Source organism: Rosa chinensis, chromosome 3 (genome assembly GCF_002994745.2).
Source record: "Rosa chinensis cultivar Old Blush chromosome 3, RchiOBHm-V2, whole genome shotgun sequence".
Classification (NCBI taxonomy): domain Eukaryota; kingdom Viridiplantae; phylum Streptophyta; class Magnoliopsida; order Rosales; family Rosaceae; genus Rosa; species Rosa chinensis.
The window spans coordinates 1,571,199-1,576,999 of NC_037090.1; positions in this window are offsets into that span (position 1 = coordinate 1,571,199).

Sequence of the window (5,801 nt, forward strand, 5' to 3'; positions counted from 1 at the left end):
TGGAAAGGGAATCCAATGATTCCAATCTTAGAATTCTAATTTTCTACCGTTGGATTTGGAAAATGGAGACCACCTGTCTCACACCAGCGTATTTGACCTAAAATCAAAACCCTATATCGTTATTCACGACTTTTCTCTCTCGACTCAGCCACTGTCTCCAACTCTCCATTGCCTCCAGCCCTCCATTCTCTCTCGACAGACTCGACCACGGCCTCAGTCTCAGTCTCGACCACGGCCTCAGTCTCAGCCCTCCATTCTGTCTCAGTCTCTCAGATCGACTCTGATCGACCACGGCCAAGCTCTATTCTGTCTCAGTCTCTCAGATCGACTCTGATCGACCACGGCCAAGCTCCATCCCTCATCGGCACATCCTCTTCTCTCAGATTGACCACGGCCTCTTCCTCCATGAGCAGATCGAGGTTGCGACCACGGCCAAGCTTCATCCCTCAACCTCTTCTCTTAGATCGATGACGGCCTCTTCCTCCAAGAGCAGATCGAGGTTGCGACCACGGCCAAGCTCCATCCCTCAACCTCTTCTCTCAGATCGACGACGGCCTCTTCCTCCGAGAGCAGATCGAGGTTGCGACCATGGCCAAGCTCCATCCCTTATTTTCTTCTCTCATATCGACCACGGCCTCTTCCTCCAAGAGCAGATCGAGGTTGCCTCCAGCTCCAAGCTCCATCCCTCATCCTCTTCCAAGAGCAAATCAACCACGGCCTCTTCCTCCAAGAGCAGGTTCAGCACTTATTATTCTATTCCGTTATAGATTGAAACCCACCTCCTGCAATCTAATTCTTCAACACTTATACATTCTGTGTTGCTTTGATCTGACACTTTGAATCTCTTACTCTGGTGAACCATGAATATCAAGACCAAGTCTTTTTCGATTGTAATTCCAGTTTTCAAGTTTATAAATTTTATACATAAGTGTTGCTTTGATCTGACACTTATTAATTTTTATCTAGTTGCTGTACGATTAATTTTTATCTAGTTGCTGGAAGTGAAGCTGAAAATGAATCTGATAATAATTCTGAAAATGAGTCCCATGAACAGGTATATTGTTTTTGTTACTTCATTGCTTCTATTTTTTTATTTTCAGTTTAGCAAAACATGTTTTCTGGTTTTTCAATTCTTTATTTAAATGGGTAGGTACCAAGATCAGTTGAATCCCATGAGTTATCAACCAATCTGCAGCCTTAAATTTTCAAGGTCAGTAAGTTGCAGTTTATGTTTGAAATAGTAATTGGATCCTTAACAATTCTTAGATTTTTTTACATACAAACTTTATATGAAGTTAGACTATAGTGGGTAGTTTTAAAAGCTTGAATTGGTTCATTTGAAACTTTGAGTTGCTTGCTTTTACTAAAACTTGCAGATTATATATTTGTAATAAGCATGTTCAACTTTATGCCCAAGTAGAAATAAAACTAGAGTTTTGGTTATTCTGTGCAGTCCGTGCATTACAAATAAGTGGCTCATTTAAAGAATTTTTTGCAGGGCTGTACAAATTATGCAGGGTTGCAGGCAGATTCTAGTGTTAGCCTCAATGATACCAAGTCTGAATGGAAGACAATATGCCTAATTAGATAAACTCATAAAAATTGTATTAATAATTTGCTTTTGTTCTAAGTTGTAAATGGGACACTTTGTATTCTGTCTTTTTATTTCAATACATTAAAACGGGCGTGGGGATGAGCCTCCTAGTTCGGCTAGGTTCCAAACCCCTTAAAACTTTAGAAGGAAATAAATAGCATCCTTAATATGACCTGAGATGATCTAGATTCTAGAAGCAGGATATCTTATATCCATTTTAGCTAAGACCTTATCAATTAGTTATTAGTTGAATGAGGTTGAGTAAAATTAGTTGTTGTGGACAAAGATAAATATTGCATAAGAAAATGGTTTCTGAAACTCACATTATAGAAAAGCCCGGCCCGGCCCGAAAAATGGTGGGCTACCCGGCCCGGCCCGAAAAAGCCCGCAAGGCCCGCCTTATATTGATGGGCTTGGATCTTATGATTTATAATGAAGCCCGGCCCGGCCCGGCCCGTCACTATTTAAAAATGTAAGTAGGCCCGGCCCGAGCCCGCTATGAATCGGCCCGGCCCGGCCCGTTGACGAGGCCTAATATCATGTCCCCCCATGTATTCTGAAGTTTCATTAATGATCAATGCTTGAGGGCAGCCGTACTGGCCCTATTTCAAAAAAAAAAAAATATATATATATATATATATATATTAAAGAGAATAAAAATTTGTGAGAAAAATTGTAGTATTTGATAATGTAAATGTCTAAATGATCTGGCCACAGAATTCATACCAAATTTGCAGCCATCACACACGCAGGATAAGTTATGGTACTGTGATATTTATTATACACTCATTTTATATTTACTTGAATAAAAATAATAATTTATATGATCAAAATTACAACATTGAGAATAAAGTTACCATATTAATTTACACTATTTATATATAACTAAACCAAAAATTAAAAAATTGATTATGAATTTGTTAAAAAACTTGTAACGAGGTCTTAAGTGGTGCATACTCATTAATAAAACTAAGATTACACAAACTAGGACTCACGTTATTACTTTGACAACAACTCTGTTATTGACGTGTGTATGACAAACGGGTATGTATTATCAAATTTTTCCACACGTAACTAAGGCGTAGAACCTGCCTAAATCAAACAACGCCACCTCGTACAGAAATCTCTGCAGCCACCAATGCAATAGCCAGTCAGTAGCCTCTCCATACACTTGTGTTGTTATCGTACCTGTCACCAAAATCTCGCCTCCCTTTCTCTAGGGATCATGCCAGCAGTAGGGCTGTCAATTCCGACACGACCCGATAACACGACTCGAAACCCGCACGAAATAAAGCGGGTTGAACCCGCACGATTAAAAAGCGGGTCAGCCGTGGGTCAACCCGTCATGACCCATTTAATAAATGGGTCGGCCACGGGTCAACCCGCCAACACGAAGTGAACCCGTTTAACCCGATTATGTTATACTTCTTCTTGAAATTTTGGATGTTGGGAGTATTTGATCATAGGATCAGACAATTTGAAATATTTTGCTTTATAATTATTGGATTTAATTATTTATATTATTCGTCTTGTGGAGTTTTTAGTGAATTTAATCAATTTATGCATTTTTTTAGTTAAATGGGTCGCATTGTTAACCCTTAAATGGGTCATTTTGTCTAACACGACATGACCTATTTGTTAAATGGGTTAAGCAGGTTGGAAACGGGTAACCCGTTTAATAAATAGGTTGGGTTTGGGTTTAGATTTTTGACACGATTATTAAATGGATTAGGTTTGGGTTTGTATATTGTGACACGACAAATACCTTGACCCGACACGAACCCAACCCGACACGACCCATTGACAGCCCTAGCCAGCAGGCGTTGTTGCCTTGTCTGGGGAACACAAGTTCACTTCCGACACTGCATGAAACCCTAGTCTAAATTTCGTCTGTCAATGTCGCTCCGAAACTCTCAGCGATTCGCTTTTCCTAAATCAGTGTACTTTCTTATTTACCTTATTATTGCCGACCATTAAATTTAAATTCAAAAATAATAGTGCTGCGTGTATATATATTTTTTTATCTTTACCTTATTGGTGTAGGGTACAGATGTAGGGTACTATTATAGATGTAGATGAAGAAGTATCCTGTGCGGCCTAACCTCATGATAACCAAATGTCTGTCCAAATTGATTCGTCAAAGTCAATATGAGCTCAACTACTTCGCATCACAGAAGATAAGTCTTATAAGCTATGTATAAATCGCTCATAGCCCTGGCCTTCTGCCATCTTTGGTAAACCAATTACCAAGAGACTTCAATTCGATCATCACCTTTATTTCTGCCGTCATGTCTCACCAGAAAGTTTCCGCCGCCGTGCCTAGTGGTGGCAATACTACCACAGGAAGGCAAAAAATAGGTACTACTAGTACATATCAGTCTGTCTTTAAAAAAGCCAAGAGATCATCAGACTCTGTAACTAATTCACCACCGTCATTGGAAACCACGATTGATGATCTCCCTGACTTTGTACTGGTCGAAATCCTCTGTCGACTTCTTTACAATGTTAAGCTTGTTTTTCAATGCAAGTGTGTGTCTAGGCGCTGGTTTGCTCTCATCTCTAATTCATATTTCATTACCCGATTTTTATGTCAGCATTATAGGCAACAAAAGTCTTTCGCGACTACTGATTACGTTATGGTCCCTTATAAGGATAACAAAATTGTACCCCTTACCTCGTCTTCCATTCTTCCAAGCTCTTTGTCATTGAATTTCCTCCCTTGTTTTGAATCTCCTAACCAAGATAATGAGCCAATTGTGGAAGCAATTTTTGATGATTTGGTCTTGTGCTGCGCAACCAAGAACTATCAATACTATTACTACATCTGCAATCCACTCACTAAGCACTGGGTTGCTCTTCCCCCTGTCCGTCAAGTCTTCGAGTTGAAAGTACCAGTGGGGTTCATTTGTGAACCCTACTGTGATCATGGAAGAGAAGAGCAAAATAGTGCCAGAAGTAGTAGTAGTAGCTCTATCATGAAGCTTAACACCGGCTATAGGTGCAGGGTTGTGAGAATACTCCCAAATAGTATATGTCATCCAGAACTGGGTTTCTATGTGCAGATCTTCTCTTCTGAGACAGGTGAATGGAGGGAGTATCGGTTGCCTAATCGAATAAAAAAGTTCGGTTGGTTCATTGCTTGGCGGCCTGGCGTTGCTTGCAATGGCAAGTTATATTGGTACAATGACGGTGGCTTTACTTTTGAGTTGGATTCGTTCAATATTAGTACTAGCGGTTTTCCTTCCGGTGCTATTATCGACAGTTGTCGTTTCACTAAAACGCCGAGAAAGTGCTTCCATCTAGGTGTGTGCCAAGGGCGTTTGCGGATGTACCCTTTTTCCATAATGGAAACTGTTAGTATTTGGGAACTGAAAGAAAATTCTGGCAACTTGGAATGGTGTTTGATATTTGACAGAATTCCTATGTTGGATATGGTTTCCAAAGATCCTAAGATCACTAAAGAAAAATCGGGCAAATTGGACGTGCTAGGTTTCCACCCAAGCAATGAGGATGTCGTGTATTTGAAATTTCCTGAACATATAATCATGTGCAATCTTCGCAAAAAGACGTTAGAGAAGAGTCCAGTTGATCCCCATACAAACATTCAATTTGATTTCAGTTGCAATATTGATGAAGAGACGTTTTCATTTGGTCGCCGTACAAATATTCATCCATATGTGCTTCCATGGTGGCCTACACCAGTTCCTAGAATCAATCAACCAAAGGAGCGCCAGATCAAGGTCTTGAAACAGTTTGATATATTCCTACCTTCAGAGAGCTTCTTGATTGTGTCGTCCAAAACTTCGTGAAAGTTAAAGACTTAGAATTATGCAGCTTGACACCTTGTTAGTTAAAACATTTTCCTATTTATGTTCAAATATTGTAATGTTTTTCTATTTGGCCGTTTCTTTTTAGTTTTTAGTAGCAAAGTTTCATGTACTACAAACTCTATGATATAAGAAAGCTTTTGTTCTACGAACTCTACGATACAAGAAAGCTGATAGCTAGCTTCTCTACAACTCTAGTTGTTTGCTCAGTACTACTTACCATCAATTTGTTCGTTTAAATGGTGTTTCATGACATGATTTCCAATTAGATTTGAGAAAACTCCTTTTCTCAGTCAAGGGCACAAATAAATATAAGCTTGACTACTCCGCGCGCATCATAGCTAGGGAACTACTGCTATATTTACTTATAAGTTTACTGA